This window comes from Myotis nattereri (assembly GCF_964212035.1).
Source record: "Myotis nattereri genome assembly, chromosome: 3".
In the NCBI taxonomy this organism is placed as follows: Eukaryota; Metazoa; Chordata; class Mammalia; order Chiroptera; family Vespertilionidae; genus Myotis; species Myotis nattereri.
The window spans coordinates 139,410,526-139,428,407 of NC_138077.1; the positions used below are offsets into that span (position 1 = coordinate 139,410,526).

General features: G+C 38.6%; 1 long non-coding RNA gene across 1 annotated transcript in view; it reads right to left on the reverse strand.

Moving 5' to 3' along the window:
- Positions 1-1,092: 1,092 nt before the first annotated feature.
- Positions 1,093-17,882, reverse strand: part of LOC308515882 — a 50,110-nt gene continuing 33,320 nt past the window's right edge. The window contains exons 2-3 of the long non-coding RNA XR_013995676.1: positions 9,161-9,236; positions 1,093-1,492 (exon numbers count right to left, since the gene is read on the reverse strand). This is a non-coding gene — a long non-coding RNA (uncharacterized lncRNA). The remainder of the gene's footprint in view (positions 1,493-9,160; positions 9,237-17,882) is intronic.

Sequence of the window (17,882 nt, forward strand, 5' to 3'; positions counted from 1 at the left end):
AACCTTGCCCTGCTTCACACATGGGGGACAAAGATACCCAAATTCTTCTATTTGTTTGTCAAAATTTCCTGGTAAACCTGGCAGGATGTCTAACCTAGTTTTAAAAAAAAAAATAAAATAAAATAAAAAATAAAAGAAAGAAAGGATTTGTTTGGAATACAAACTACAAAAGGACAAGGATGCTTTTATCTGCATTTATACAGAGATTTTTTAAACGTTTACATGTAATATGATTAGTGTTTGAAAAGATTTATCTAGTATAAAAATAGTTTCAAAGTTGTAAAAAAATGTTTAAATAAATAGGAGTCTCTGAGAACCATCTAGCATTTACAACATTGTTAAGTATGAATTGAAGTGTCACTTTAGTAATGCTTCTAAAATCTCCTGCATAAACTAGTGCCCTTATATGTCTACATAAACACTTTCTCCATTGCAAACAGTATGTATTCTTGGCTCTTAACAAAGATGAATACCTCAAACAAGGGATTAGTATTAGCATTTATTCAACAAATGTTAAAAATTCACTATGACCTTCTCCTTTACTAGATCCTTCAGTAATCCACTTTATAGTTGGACCCAAGAAAAACAGTGTAAGAATTTCCATGGGTCGGGGTGGGGGGGGCATTTTATTGTCAGAGAGATTTCTCCATACATGTATGACTACCCTTCCTGTATGTATAATAGAAAATCATTTTTAAACTTAATAGTTTTAAAAAATATATAACGTATATAACTATGTATACAAATACATAGAGGACATTAATAATAGTTTATGTTTTTCTCAAACCCAAATGCAGCCAGTCTTTGATTTGTATGTTTTTTTATTTGTTACCCCTCAGAATACCGGAAGATTCTCCAACGCTAGCATTCTGAAACATTACCATTAGAATAGTTGTTACATATTTAATTTCATGCTCCACTCAGCATAAAGCAGTTGTGGGACTACAGACCAAAGCAAATTAAGTGGCTTCTTAGATAATTTCCTGCTTAATTGAAAGCAGGTAGCTTTTTAAAAGTAATACTTGGCTTTGTTTCAAATGATTGTAAGGTTATTTCTTTATTTCTTCCTTTTTTCTTTTTCTTTTTTTTTTTCTGGGCAAAAGGGACCCTTTATTTCTTGTGGTTTCTGGCAGCCTGGGGCTGGGCTCGCTCACTCTCTTCCCCCAGAACAGGGCGGGGCTCCGTGGCTCTGCCTATGGTAGTCCATGGCTATGTCCCCCAACAAGCAAAGAAACTCCGAAAACTGGATCATCTTATCCTCGTTCCGATCCTTTTCCTCAAAGACATGGGACAAGTAATTGTTGCCCCGTCTGTCACAGCCCTTGACGAAGTTAGGGAAATTTTCCTTCAGCAGCATCAGCAGGCCCGGCTGGTCAATCATGTCATCAGGTTTGCTGTATTTGTGGAACAGATCGATCATGGTCATCACGTACTTCTCAGCGTGAGTGTGGCTCATCTTGGCTTTCAAGGAAGCAGAGCTGAGAAAGTGTCACTGAGGAGAAGGATGAGTGTGGTTATTTCTTTTTGTAAATGCATGGCTGTAGGATAACTTTCTACTCAGCCCAAGCCCAGTGGTTGGGAGTCTCTCACTGAGTCGAAGGGACATAGTGCTGGTAGCAAATGACTGAGAGCGCACCATGAAGGTGTGTGGAGGTGGGGGCACAGGGAAAAGTGGGAAATAGATATACTTATTGTATATATACATATATTATATTTGCTTATGTTTTACGTGTATATATAATACGCACATACATGTATATCTACATATATGTTAACTTATCATTAACATATCCTATCATTCTGCTTTACTCTTAGCATTGGTCTAATGTTAGTAAGTGGTCTGTTATGAGACTGGCAGCCCCAGTGCACATCTGACAGGTTTTCTTCATCACAGTGCAAAACTGACCACCAGCTGAGATACCCTCTCGCACTTCTGGAGATACAGTCCTAGGAGTGAATGTGAACATACTAATAGGGAGACATGAGAGGAATTTGGTTGGCATAAATGTTTATAAAATGGATGGATTATGGACTTCTGCTCTGTCAGGAGTCAATATTCAGATTCCCTCCCCACCCCACCCCCAAGTAATTTAAACCTGACAAAAAGTTTTTAAATTACAGAAAAGAAAGAATGCTTCCTTGCTGCCTAGATTTAGTAGAAAAACAGAGAGAGAAATAGAGAGAGAATGAGACAGAGAGATAGGGCAAAAGGTATTTTTCAGAACCAAAAGTTTTAAAACACTACAGGGAGGAAATATATATCGAGTTTTTACATTCATCAATTGCCATGGTGATTCATGCAACTGATAATAGTGCTTAAGTGCCCCAGAGCTATGTAATAAATGATAAGAGATGCACTTTGGGTATTTACTGAAATTCTGACTTGCCTGCAATCTTTTTAGGCCCCTGGTTCTACTGTCTATTCTACCTTGTAGCTCTGCAGTTACAGTGCAAAGATTAGCAAATCAAATTTTTTTAAAAAATAATTTGTAACCATCTTGTAATATTGAATGCTTAGTTTCCCCCTTTTTTTTTTTTTTTTTTTTTGGCATTCCCAGGTGTGTTGTTCCAGTCATTTTAAAAAAGGTCAAGAGAAATGTATTTTTATTGATTTCAGAGAGGAAGGGAAAGGGAGAGAGAGACAGAAACATCAATGACGAGAGAGAATCACTGTTTGGCTGCCTCCTGCACACCCCACACTGGGGATTGAGCCTGAAACCCAGGCATGTGCCCTAACTGGGAATAGAACCAGTTTATAGATCGATGGTTTATAGATCGATGCTCAACCACTAAGCCACGCTGGCTGGGTGAGACAGCAATTTTAAATGAGTATGAACCAACCAACAGAGCTGTAAAGTATGTGAAGCAAAACTGTTACAACTGAAAGGAAAAACAGCCCTGCTGGCATGGCTCAGTGGCTGAGTGTCAACCTAGGAACCAGGAGGTCATGGTTCAATTCTCCATCAGGGCACATGCCTGGGTTGCGGGCTTGATCCCCTGTGTGGGGCTTATAGGAGGCAGCTGATCAATGATTCTCTCTCATCATTGATGTTTCTATCTTTCTCTCCCTCGCTCCCTTTTAGTGATCTCTCTGAAATCAATAAAAATATATTTTAAAAAAGAAAGGAAAAACAGACAAATCCACAATTACAGAGGGACTTCAACCCTCCTCTCTCAATAATTGCTTGAACAACTGGACAGAAAATCAGCAAAGATATTAAAGAAGTTAACAGCATCGTCACCTAGCAGAAGCTAACTGACACTTATGGAACACTCCACCCAACAACAGCAGCACTCTTTTCAAGCAAACACAGAACATACACCATAGGATCTAGAGCCATAAAACAAACCTCAGAGAATTTTAAAGAATTAAATTGGACAGTGCATTCTCTGACCATAATAAAAATCAAACTAGAAGTCATGGGCAGAAAAATAACAGGAAAATAAACACTTAGAAACGAAATAACACACTTCTAAATAATCCATGGGTCAATGAGGAAATCTCAATCGAAATTAAAGGACTGGGATTAAAAAATACATTTAACTGAATGAAAATACAACATATTAAATTTTTGGAATGCAGTGAAAACAGAGAGAAATTGTAAATATAAGAGTAGAAATCAATGAAATTGAAAACAGAAAAGTAAAGAAGATTCATAAAACATAAGATGGTTTTTTGAAAAAACATCAATCAAATTGACCAATCTCTAGCAAGACTGAAAGAAAAAAGAGAGAATACACAAATTAATAATATTAGGAATGAAGCTTTAATATCTGATATCACTACAGACCCTACAGACATCAAAGGAAAGTAAGAAAATATCAAACACATAAATTTGAAAACTTAGATAAAATGAATCAATTCTTCGAAGATCACAAAGTACTTCAACTCAAATATTTCAGTAGCCCTGTAACTATTTTAAAAAGTAGATATATAAATTTAAAACTTCAGAAAAATAAATCTCTAAGCTCAGATTGTTTTACTATAGAATTCTACCAAACATTTAAAGAAAAATTAACACCAAAATTAACATATTCTCGTCCCTAAAATAGAAGAGGGAGGAACACTTTTTCATTAATATCAGAAAGCCAATATTATCCTGACATCAAAATCAGACAAAGAGAATACAAAAAGAAAAACTACAGTCTAATATCTCTTATAAATATAAAGTAACAATCCTTAACAAAATCTTAGCACATAGATTTTAGCACTATATCAGCACAGGATAAGATATCATGATCTACTAGTGTTTATTCCTGGATACAAGGCTAGTTCAACATTTAAAAAATCAATCAATATAATCTACCATATTAACAGGCTTAGGAAGAAAAATCATATCATTCTATCAATTGATGCAGAAAAAGCACTTGACAAAATTCAATATCCATTCATAATAATTTAAAAAAACTCTCAGAAAACTAGGAATAAGGGGAACTTCTTCAAATGGAAAAAAATAAATAAGCCTGTAAGTAACGTCATACTTAATGATGAAAGACCGAATGCTTTCCATCTAATATCAGGAACAAAGTAAGACTGTCCCATCTCATCATTGTTAATCAACAATGTTAATCAATAATACTGGAAGAATAAGTGAGTATTATCAAGGTCACAGAATACAAACTCAAGATATAAAAATTAGCTAACTCTCTATATACTAGCAGAGAGCACATGTAAACAGAAATATAATACCATATGCAATTGCTCTACAAAGTGAAACACTTAGGGTATAAGTCTAACTAAACATGCTCAGAACTTGTATGCTCGAACTACAAAATGCAAATGAAAGAAATCAAGTAAAGATCTAAATAAGTGGAGATATATACTATGTTCATACATAATAAAAATGTCAATCTTCTCAAATTGATATTCACTTTTAACACAATTCCTATCAAAATCCCAGCAAGGTTTATTCTGACTAGATATTAAGATTATTCCAAAATTTGTATGGAATGGAACTAGAATAACTTAAAAATGTATAAAAATTAAAAATATTGGAAGTACCAGTCTACTCAGTTTCAAGGCTTATTTTGAAAGGACAGGGCAGGACTGATGGAAGCCGCAGGGTATATAAGTTACTCAGCCTGCCCTTATCTCGGCCAATGGGAAAGCGGGGGAAACTAGCCCAAGGCCAAAAGTATGCTGGCCACCCCCCTGTCTTTGTGTAACCAGACCCTAGCTGCACCCTGCCCCAACCCCCCCCCCCCCCCCCCCCGACCCCAAGCCCTATAAATTCTTTGTTCTCTTGGGATTCGGGGCTCTCTCTTGCACCCAGTAATGGAGGCAAGGGGGGGACCAAGCGAGCTTGTATAAGAGATCCTCTGCTTTTGCATCGGACTAGCTCCCTGGCGTGGTTTCTTGGGGATCTTGAATTCTGGGCATAACAATTTGATAGTCGCAGTTACCAAGACAGTGTGGTACTTGTAGAGAGATGGATATACAGATCAACAGAACAAAATACAGAAGCCAGAAAGAGACCCCCACAGTACTACCAACTGATACTTGCAAAGGTACAAAAGCAATTCAATGGAGGAAGAACAGTCTTTATCAACAAATTGGGATATTCATAGGCAATAAAACCTATGCTCTAAACTTCACACTTATATAAAAATTAACTTAAAATGGATCATAATCTTAAATATAAAACTATAAAACATTTAGAAAAAATATATGAGAAAATCTATAGAACCTAGGACTTGGTAAAGAGTTCTTAGACATGACACCAAAAGAATGATCCATAAAAGACAAAAATGGAACAATTATGTTATTGTTATAATTAGCTAGTTTATTAATATTAATAATAAGAAGAAAGCAAAGGGGGAGATGGTGCATGCACACTGCAGTCAGCATGGCAGAGGAAAGGTGCTTGCCTGTCAGTCCAACCTGGGAAAAAGATAACTGGCTAGAGGGGAAGAGCCACTGCAAGCCCATGAAATCCTGAAGGTTAATGAATTAAGCTCCTGGTTATAATGCCCAGACAAAAGATCGATCTCTCTCTCTCTCTCTCTCTCTCTCTCTCTCTCTCTCTCTCTCTCCTGTTTCTGGCTTTTCCCATGGTAACCCTCACTCACCTGTGTGCTAGCCTGCCAGGGCCTTAGCAGCCGCATGGCCCATGGCCATGCAGACCCCCCACACGTGGGCTGCAGCTAGTCAGATGCTGGACGGGGCTGTGCTGTAATATGGAGTGGGGGCTCTGGGCAGTGGCTTTAATCCTAGCCCCGCTGAAGACAAGATGGGGTTTTTTCCTTGGCGGGATGGAGGGTGATAAGACCTTGGAGAACTCCCTTAATTTTACATCATCAATAAAGCTTTCCACAAAACCTCCTTCTCCCATGGGAGCCCCCAGAAATTATTTTCCCAGCAGCACCCCAAGAATTCTACTTCCACCGGTAACAGGTGGGGACTCAGAGGGCACTCTAATGATAATAATTGAACTTCATCAAAATTAAAAACTTTGCTCTCCAAAATATCCTGTTAAAAAGATGAAAAGACTGGGGTGAATTACTTGCAAATCTCATGTCTGATAAAGGACTCATATCTAAAATTCATATGAACTCAAAACCCAACAGTAACAAAAAAAATTATCCAATAAGAAAATGGGCAAAAGACATGAAGAGATATTTCACTGAAGAGGATATATGGATGGCAAATAAGAGGATATGTGAATGGCATGAAAAGATGTTCAACATCACAAGGAAAATGCAAATTAATAATACCATGGTGAGATACCCCTACACACCTATCAGAACAATTAAAAAAAAAATGTTGACAAGAATGGTAGAAACTGGCTCTCTGCTGCATTGCTGTTGGGAAAGTAAAATAGTACAGCAAGTACAGTAGAAAATAGTTTGACAGTTTCCTAAAAAATAATCATATACTTACCGTATGAGCTAGCAACCACACTCCTGAGCATTCATCCAGAGAAATAAAAACTTATATCTACACAAAAACCTGTACAGGAATGTTCGTAGCAGCTTTATTTGTAATAGCCATCAAAAGGGAAACAACCAACCACCATGCCCCACAACAGACACATGGCCAGTAAGGTCTGGGTGACGTAGGAAGATGCCTATCTGTTAGTCACACCTGGGAGCAAGTCAGTGGCCAGAATAGGTGTGGCCACTGCAAGGGCGAGAAATCAGAGATTCTTAAATCGTTGTACATTCATAGGATAAAATACTTCTCAGTAACAAAAAGGAATAAACTGTTGATACATGAAACAACTTGTATGGATTTCAAGGGCATTATGCTAAGTGAAAAAAGCCAATCAGGAGATTACAAGCTTGGAAGAAGCAATTTACATAACAGTCTCAAAATGACAAATAGAAGTGGAGAATAAATTAGTGATTGCCAAGGGTTAGGATGTTGTGTGTGGAGAGGCGGAGGTGATGACTCTTAAGAGATTACATAGGGAAGATCTTTGTGGTGCTGGGATCGTTCTGTGCCTTCATTGTGGCAGTGGTTTCAAGAAATATATAGATAATAAGATGACAGAATTACAAGAACACTTTATACCAATGTCAGTGTCCTGATTTTATTGTACTATAGTCATGTATAATGTAACCAATAGTGGCTACAAAGTGAAGGATATATGGAACCTTTCTACCAGCTTGCAACTTCCTGTGAATCTACAATTCAAAATAAAAAGTAAAAAAAAAAAAAATAGATGCCCTGGCCACACCCCAGACTAGGTAAATATAAATCTCTAGGGAAGGAACCTAGCCAACAGCATTTTTAAAAATTTCACAGGGTACTTCTAAAGTACGGCTTGGGTTCCAAACCCCTGGCGTCTAGTGCTCTTGGTACCATTAATAACCTGGTTATTATTTAACAGGAAAGGAGCAAAGGGGAGATTAGATAATATAGGCATGCCATTTGCACAGCTTTGCCAGAAAGCTGCAGTTAACATTCTCCAAGTCTGTTCCCCCACAGATTGCTGGGGAAAGGGCCTAGACAACAGACACATGCCCAGTAAGGTCTGGGTGACGTAGGAAGATGCCTATCTGTTAGTCACACCTGGGAGCAAGTCAGTGGCTAGAATAGGTGTGGCCACTGCAAGGGCGAAAAATCAGAGATTCTTAACCTCAGAACAAAGGAAGTTTGCCGCTTTTTTGCTCTCTGGGCTCTCTGTCTCTTGCTGCTAGCCCCCGAGGGGCTCGCACTCTCTGCACTTGCGCACCTGGCCCATAGCCATGTGTACTCCACACAATGGACTAATGGACTCTGAATAGCCTAATGCTGTACCAGACTCAAACCACCATGGAATGGGCACTCTGGACACTGGCCCTGTATTTGATTCTGCTGGAGCCCCAGCTATGTATTTTCCATGACTGGCTTAAGGACAATGGGACTTTGAAATCCGAGAAATATAATCCCACGCCAATAAAACCATTCACTCTCCTATGCAAGTCTTAGAAAATTCCTTTTCTAAGGATATCATAAGATCCATGCTACTCCCACTAGTGCTGGGGGAAATTGGACTCACTGATTTCTCCAGCAACACCATTACTGAGTAGCATACCTGCAAGTGTAGTGAAAGGTAGAAAAGAAGAGGAAAACTAAACATTCAAATCAAATCTGTTTTAGGTTTCTTGAGTATTTTTTCACCCTAATGTTGAAACCTGGCATTTATGTGAATTTAAACAATGTGGATGGGATAATCAGTCATCATTATGTTATAGACCATTTTAAATAAAAATGCCAACCTTGATAGACTGTTCTTTGGAGTCTAATGCATTTGGTGTCAGTGTTATAATTTTAAAATGCTAAGGAGCAATTACAATCACACTTAAATATGTAGCAATTTTAGAAAATTAATGTTTCACTGAGTCCTCATTTTTTATAAGTAACAAAATGAATTCACATTTTTTTTTGTTTTGTTTTGTTTATTTTAACAAACTGCTGACTACTACCAGCATTAACCCTGGAAAATATGTGAACATTAATATTTCTATCTTGACCATGGACTGTATCCTAATATATTAGCTACTTTTATTAATGATCAACTACTACCTAGAAAGGTCTCTTCGTATAAAACTATTCTAGAGTGTTGAAAACATAGAAGCCAAGGATTATTATGAGCCAATAAATGATAACTTGACCAACTAAATGCCTTGTGTGGTTATTAATTATTCCTTAGTACCATCATCAATTGATACTCACTGTGCATCTATTCAGATGAGCCAGAAGATTTAAAGTTTAGGGAAGAGTCTTTCTCTGCCTTCAAAGGGTTGTAAACCTGTTCGAGGATAGGACCAAATTTATAAACAATAAATAACAAAGCACAAAAGAATATGCTGAAATCTGGACTAGTAGAAAGGGGCCAAAGTGCTTGTTTTTATTGGAGGTATTTTTGCAAGAGCTGGAAGGGAGTTTGCATCATGTGGGCTCATTGATCCTGCAGATGAGCAGCTTCAACAATGCAGATTTATGCTATCCATGGGTGGGTTTCGCTTAGTTCTAGTTGTGGACTTACATCCCAAAATGCAGCTGTTTTGAAGCAAGAGATTTGGCAAAAATATAAGATGAAGCATTAGGAATTACCTCCCACCCAACTCTAGTCAACAGCAATGTCTACTCCACCCTCCTCCAGCCCCCGCTTCAGGGCTTCAAGATTCTTATGTGGTTGGCGTGAGGGTGGGAATGTGTTGTGTGCTGAATTATTTGCCCTACTGGGAAGAAACTTCCAAAACTGTACCATCTCTTCTCTTCCCCCCTCACCCTCCTCCTTTTCCTTTCCCTTTCCTCCCTCCTTTGCCCTCCCCTTCCATTCCTCCTCCCTCCGTCCCAATATGATCCTCACACACTCTATTCTAATTTACAACACAACTTCCCAGATTTATTTTCTGTTCTGGAAATATTTATCCATTTAGAAGCATTAAGTTCCTAGCTGTCGTAAAAAAATAAAAATAATAAGAACCACCGCGTTTTAAGAGGGATGGTGCAAATTCTTTTAAAGAAAGTTTTGTGATTGTGGGAGGTAATCAACACCTACTCAGACATTCTTCTCTAAGACAGCTGAGGTTTACCATTTTCACTATTATGGCAATGAATTTTTCCTCTTTTGCTTTACGCCTTTTGGCAGCAGCCTCAACTCTGCAGGTGTTAGCGCTGTAAGGGCTGAACCCAACCGCCAGCAGGCCTGCCGAGCCCAGCGTGGGATGTTGCCCAGCAAAACACAGAGCCCCGGGAGCCAGCGACAGAGGAAGGGCGCCTTACAAGCGCGCTTCACAAGAGACGAGACCAAAGCCCTAGAAAACTAGAGAGAGTTCATTTCCCGGCGGGGGGAACCCGCAGGAGCCGGAAAAAGAGAGGGGAGGGGGGGCGGGGAAAGAAAGAAACCCACCCCGAGATCTTAAACTCAGCGCGAGCGAGAGCGCGCTCAGGCAGGCTTGGCCGCTCCAGCTGGAAGTCATTGTGCCGGCTGGCGTCTGCGTTGTCAGGGCGACCGCCCGGCCGGCGCCAGCGGAGGGGGGAGGCGGGCTCGGTGAATGGGTGACGTCACGCGGCCGGCGCCAGGCAGTCTGGGCGGCGGAGCCAATGAATCAGCTGTTGGGGGAGGGAGCGCGGCGCGCGGGAGGAGGACGCAGGAATGCGCTGCGGGCCGCGCGGCCCCGCGGACGGGCTGGAGGCGCCTCCGCCCCGCCCCGCCCCGCCCCGCCCCGCCCCTCCCCTCCGTGGCGGCCGGTCCTGGAGGAGCCCGGCCGGGCTTCCCACTCCTCCCGCCCGCGCCTCGCTCAGCCCGCGGTCCCTGCCTTCTGCCCGCTGCCCCGCGGAGGGAGGCAGGGAGGCCCCGGAGCTGGGCCGGCTTCAGTTAGGGCCGACCTGCTTTCCACTCACTGCGACCAGGCCACTGACTCAAGAAGAAAGAGAAAACACTTGTTTCTGCAGATAAGTTCGACTTTGGAAGTGTTAAATTAATTCATTGCGGCCTCAGTGTGTACCCTGCATTGTGCTGGTATCTCACACACACACACACACACACACACACACACACACGAAATCAGAGGGCTTGAAAGAGCTCAAAGCAAAAAAAAGAAAAAGAAAAAGAAAAGAAAGAAAGAAATGTACCAAATTCATGATTCGGGCATTTTATTCCATTGTTCCATTGTGCTGTACTACAGTGCTTTTGAGGATCCATTCTAGAAGGTAAATGAATCCAAGGGGCTTCAATTTTTCAGTGCCTTTGTTTTGCTCTGCCTTGTTTTTCTCTGCCCTGCCTTGCTGTCCGTTAGACTGTAATCTCCAGAAGCTAAGCTAAGCACTAGGTCATGGTCATTTCAGTACCCCAGCTTTTAGCGCTCTCTCAGACACATAGTTAAGGGTTCTAAAATATGAGGAATAGCCTTTGCGTAAAGGCTTGTGAGTCCCTAAACATCTATTTTGGGTGCTCGCTTGTTTTTTTGGCGGTGTTCAAGATCGGTGATACATTGTTACTGAAGCTGGAACACTGGAGAGTGTCTGTAGCCTGAAGATTATATGAAGATTATGTTAAATTTGCCTTCCCTGCTGTTGTCACTTCCCTTCATGGCCTCCCTTTTCTTCATTTGCAAAGGGAGACTTAGTGAGATATTCTCTTAAGACCCTTAGCGTTCCGTAAGCCGATCATTCTATTTATCAACTTTTAATAATATGTTTTGAGTTACTATTCCTATAATTGTATTTGGTAAATACACTAATTATTCATTCATGCATTCAACACACAGTTCAGGGATACCTGCTATGTGAATAGTAAATTCTAAAAACTTTAGTTGAATTTTTGTTAAAGTTAAAAGATAGGATTCTTACCTAGAAAACAAAAGAAGATGCTAATCATCTGTTATAAGCCATTGCCACTCAATGTGCATGTGGTTGAAATGCAGACTTGGGTGAAGGCTGGGATTATAGATGTATAACAAGCATACAAGTGATGCTGGTCCCCAGACCAAACTTTGAGTGAGAGTCTACACTACAAAGTAATAAAGAGATCTTAAAGTAAGAATATGATGGATGTAAAGTGATGTCATTTCCTGAAAGCCTCTGGAAGAGGTGTACTTGAGGAAGGTGACTGAGGATCTACTAGGCTGAGGGGAAAGAAAACACTTTCAGGAGAGGAAATAGCACTGGAGGGGGAAAAGAGCAGGAAATAAGTAGGGCAGTGGAAGATTGGATCTTTACAGGTGGGGTGGGTGGTATGACTATGAATCAGAGAACTTAAAACTTTAGAGCTGAAAAGTACTTTAGAAGTTATCAATCCCAATTAATTCGATGTAGTCTAATAAACTAAACAGCAAAATGATTTCATTAGGTGATGTCAGAGCTCAGAGTGGAAGCCATGCTGAGAAATTTAGATTGCATACATGCTGTTGATAGCAGAGTTGTTGATATAAGGAAAAACATTTGTTATTGTTATGCAAGGTGGAAATATGAAGTAAGAGTGAAAGCAAGAGAGACAGACTTATAGGAGATAATTTAATAGTCCAGACACGGAGTTTTGGATGAAGTCTGGGTTCGGGAGATTAGAAAATAAAGGGAAGGGTTTAATCTAAAAAAAAAAAAAATTGTTTCTGAATACATTATAATGGGTAGAACAACTTGATTAAGTCATCCTTTCCTGTAAAATAATTCCCTCCATCGTTCTCATATTCAAATGCAGTGTTTTTCAACCCTGACTCCACATCAGCATCACCTCAGGTGCTTTTGAAAAAAAAAAAAAAAGGAATGGCTGTGCTCCACACAAATTTAATCAGACTCTCTGGGAGTGTAGCCCTGGCATCAGTATTTTTAAAAGCTCCCCAGTTGATTATAATGTGCAGCCAGTGTTGAGAATCACTAATCTAATATATAGTCACCTGCTCATTCCATAGACTGCATTTCTGCCCCCGAACATTTCCCCTAGTGTTAACTATCACACTAGCACTAGATCATTTTTAATACGTGGTATGCTTTGTGGGGGATTTTGATGGTGTATAGACATATTCTAAGCTCATTGTCCTCCATCCCTCATTAACTGTCCTGGCTGAGTTGTGAACATATCCTAATATCCCTCATTGGCAAGAAAAGGAAAAAAGATTTGTCTCATTATTGAATGGAAATGATAAACGTGGTTTATGAACCCATGTGGTACCATAGTGGGGCAGTGTATTGCCTTGCAGTTATTTTACTTGATTCTATTTTAGCTTTAATAATCTATATGAACAGCCTCTTTAGGATCAGAGCTGATAAAAGAGGTAAGTACTTTACAATAGTTATTTGGACCCTTGGAACTTGTATTTTCAGTCTTCTATCAAAAATATTTTTGCTTTTTGTTGAAAATAAATGTCCTAGAAGTGAGAATTCCTTGTGACATTTTCCTTGGTGACTAACAACTTTTAAACCTTTATTGATTTATTAATTTCTCTAAAATTAATTGAATTATCTATTATGTGTCAGGTATTTTTTCATGTGAGGATGCCAAGAGAAGAAAAGGATTTTTCCTGACCTCAAAGAGGAAAGATAAGCACAGTTAATTTCAGGTATTGTATTTATTCAGTTTGGACTTTTAAAAGGTACTTCGGGTACTGTTGCTTGGATGCGGCTCAGCAGTTGGTCATGGAATAAAGGGTGCATGGATCAGAATAAAATTTAAAAATCAATAAAATAAGAGGTACTTGGCTTATACACTAACATACACTAATAGCTGCATTTTGTGACTATTTTTTAAAATCCAATTCACTCATTTAGTTAAAAAATAATGTATTCACGTGTTCAAAAATTAAATAAAAGAGAATATTCTTCTTCTCATTCTTGTCCTATAGCTGGCTAATCCACCCACACCTTACAGAAGTCACTGTTATGAATTTCTTGGGTACCCTTTCAGAGCATTTTTTAAATAGATACTATACAAACAAATAGAAATAAATTCCTATTTTCCCCATTTGTATACTATTTCATATATTTTTAAATTTTAAAATAATAATTTCCCCCTATATAGCCATATTCCTTTTCACTTTGTTATTCTTCCACAGTATCTAGTGATGGTGACCTAGGTTGCTTCCAATCTCTTATTACAAACCTGGCAAAATAACCCCACTACTGTGTCATTTTACACACGTGAGAGTTTATTTGTACGCTAAATCCCTACATGTGAAATTACTGGGTCTTTAAAGAGTATATGTTAGTATTCCTGGCTGTTTCTTTAAGATAAATTTCTAGGCATGGGATTGTGGGGTTGAAAGATACAAATATTGGGTCTAAAAAATGTATACACACACTTGGAATAATTATAAAGACAGTGTTTATTAAAATACATTTCATTTTCAAATTGAGCTATCAGGTGTTACAGTATGTATACATGTTTGGAACACCCTGTATTAAGATTTTTATATTTACTGACCAATGACCATCTACAAAGTTTGTACTGATTCATTTTCTCACTTGCATATCCTATACGTATCCATTTATCTGAAAACTTGCCAGTACTGAAAACTATCTTTTTTCTTTTTTTAATAATTTTTGTTCATGTGCTAGGTAATGAATGGCATATATATTCATAAATTGTATATACATGTATAATTTTAACATGCATGTCTATAACTATTGGTTTGTACTTGATTCCATGTGTTTATTAGCTATTGCATGATCAGGAACTTGTTAGTTCATTTTGATTGTCCAATTTTGAGTAATTTTTGTTCTTCTTACAGATATGCAATAAAATAGATTATATTTATTAATATAAATAATAATGGCTTATATTTATTAAACCCCTACCTTGTTTCAGGTGTCGTGCTAAACATTTTTAATTGGTCCTGTATATTGTAAATATTTTATCTGAGTTTGATATATGTCTTTAATCCTTATTTAAACAGTATGTCCACTTTAAACCCTATAGAGGCTTTTGAAATTATAGGATAAAATAAATCAATATTTTTGTTTGTTTACTTTAACACATTCAAAAAGTTTATACCACTCTAAAGTCAGACTAGCATTGATTTTTTTTAGCTCTAGCATGATGTTAAGTTTAAAACTCAAATCAATCATATATACATACATAAATGTATTAGCTACCTACAATATAGCTATCTTTTCTAAGAGAACATTTGTATCCTTTTTTTAAAATTATTTTTAAAAACATAGATAACTGGAAAAGGGTTGGCAAGGGCTAAGATTATCCACAATTCCACTAACCTGAGAAAATTCCTATTAGCATTTAGAGCAAATCCAGATTGCTTTCTATCCACAAATATATATTTTTGTGTAAAAATGGCATTATACTATGCAACTTGTAACCCTCTCCCTCCCCTTGGCCACATGGAGTGTATTTCTTTCTATGTCAATCACTCTACATCCTCATCATTCACCATCCATTGGATGGAGAACTCTCTAGTGAGGTACTTTCACTTCCCAGAGAAGGAAACCTGTGCAGAAGCATTCCAGGGACAACCTCACCTGCCTGTTTGATGTTCATCAGATCAGAATTTCCTAAAGCAATTTACTCCCATTGTTTCTCAAAGACTTTCAGTTTCTTTGATGGCCCAGCTGCCAGCCGGGAAGAAAGGCTACATCCTGGTCAATCATTAACCTGCCCCAACAAGAGAGACAAGTCAGAAAGAAAACAAAACCCACTTTCTTAGCAAGGCATGATTCACAATATTCTTCTGGACTAGTTTTCCTTAGTTTGCTTTCTCTCCTCGTTCCCACACCTCATTCTCTTCCCCCCAGCCATCTGATATATAGGTCTCCTTTAGATAATTTAAAACATGTGCCCTCATTTATTTCTTAATAAATATAATGACATTTGCTCTCTCGGAGATCTGACCTCAAGTTTGTTCTAGCTGCAACACTAGTGTAGACTATTCCATCAATTATGAATGCATTGATGTGTGTACAGGCAATAGTAGGCCAGTGGTAATGTTACCTTATTCTGGAGACTTACCCTTATAAATAAATAATGATATGTTTCTGTAAAATGCCTTCAGCAAAGGCAGGAGAAAACATTTCTTCTCAGAAGACTGAACATTTTAAAAATTAAAAACTGATTCATCAATAGGCTATAAACCATTTATATGGAAAAGGAAAAGAAATGAACTGGAAACTCTATAATGCTACATTGTGTAGCCAAGTTCTTTAGATGGCAAGTGTAAATCTAAATGAACAGATCAGAGAGCCTAAAACTTGTAACTCTACCTCCAAATATTTTCCTATATTGTACATTAATAAATACTATACTTAAAATTTTAAAGATATAATTTATAATACAATTGCGACATTTCTATCTATTAAGCATAATTTTAAAAAGCTGTAGTACGTAATTTCAATGAGAGTGATTATAACCTAGTATTTTGTATGATAGATTTTTATTGTTAAACATTACCTTTTTTCTGTTTTAACTAATTCACATTAGATTTGTATATTAAGCTAGATATTCAAGTCTAGGTACTAATTCAAATAGCTCAATGCTATAGTGAGCCCTAACTTCCTGAGTTGATCTATTGTACTGTACATTCTAGTCCTATTTCTAGCAAAGCAGAAAATGCTTTGTGGTTGCCACTAGAGGGCAAATAGCCTCCTGGACTTCTCTTTGACCAAGGAGCATCTCAGTCCAGGCAGCCAATGTTTTAAGGTCTCAAAAAAAACGAGTCTTAAATCTTACATTGCCAACTCCTAGTTAACCCACAGGCTCAGCAAGCCAGGAACACTTAAAGTCAAGATTTAAATGTGCTCTTTTACCATTTTACCGAATGGTCCATTTGGGATGATAGACATCTTCCTTGAGTGCATGAACTCCTGACCTTCTTATCCTAGGACCTAGACTTTCTGGTTTAGATCTTAAACCCTACTGCTCTGCCAGCAAGGTGATGTAACCGCACAGCATCCAACAACATTCCCAATCTGATGGATTTCTACTTACCTTTCCATTCTCAATCCCACAACCCCCTCGTATTCCCTCTGCACCAGTTCAGAATGACTTGCAGTTCCTTAAACATTATGCTATGTCACGCCCCCATGTCTTTGCTTAGTTCATTACTTCTGTCTGAGATGCTGGCACTGCCCATCGCACATTATTGAAGACACAGGTCAGACATTACCTATGAGGAGCTTTCTAGTCTCCGCTGGTCTCTTTCTTGCTCCTCTTCCTTTTCTTAAGCAATGGATTTAGTTTCTCCCATCTTTGTGCTCTTCTGGCATTCTATGTACCCCTCTGTTAACAAGGCTAATTCTGCTTTTGTGACGATGTCTAGTGGAATATGAACATTTAATCTATTTCTAAATGTAAACGCAACTGTTTTGTCTTTTTTTTTTCCTTTTCTTTTTTTTTTCTGGAAGAAGGATGGAATGCAAACAACTTCTCTCCTTGCACTCCAGGAAGCAGAGACCAGGCAGTTGTGGTTTTGACTGAGTTCTCACTGCCCTTGAGTAAGGAGGCACAAGATCTACTGATAAAAATTTGGACTTCATTGCTAGTTACAAGGAGTTGATTAGAACTTTGGGCATAAAGAAATATTTAGAATCAAAATGAGGTAGACCAGAACAGGGCTGGAGAGGCCAAACCTCACTGCCCAGAGTCAGGAAAGTGGTCTGAAATACAGCTGCTGCCTGGAGGTGCCCTGAGCAGCTGAGAGAAGAGCCTAGGAGGGCACTGTTGAAGGGCTCAGGAGCTGACGGAAGGAACTGCCCAGCCCTCACCACAGGGCTATCTAGTTGGTGGGAGTCCTGCCTCAACTACACAAATAGTCACGAGGTATAATTATCATCCTATGATCAAGTCCTTTTGTCTTTTTTTTAAAGCAAAACAAACCACTCCTCAAAACTATCAAAGATCATTAAAAACAAGGTGAGTCTGAGAAACTGTCAGAGGAATCTTAAGGAGACATGGCAACTACATGTAATGTGGGATTCTGAATGGGATTCTAAAATATTGAAGGAC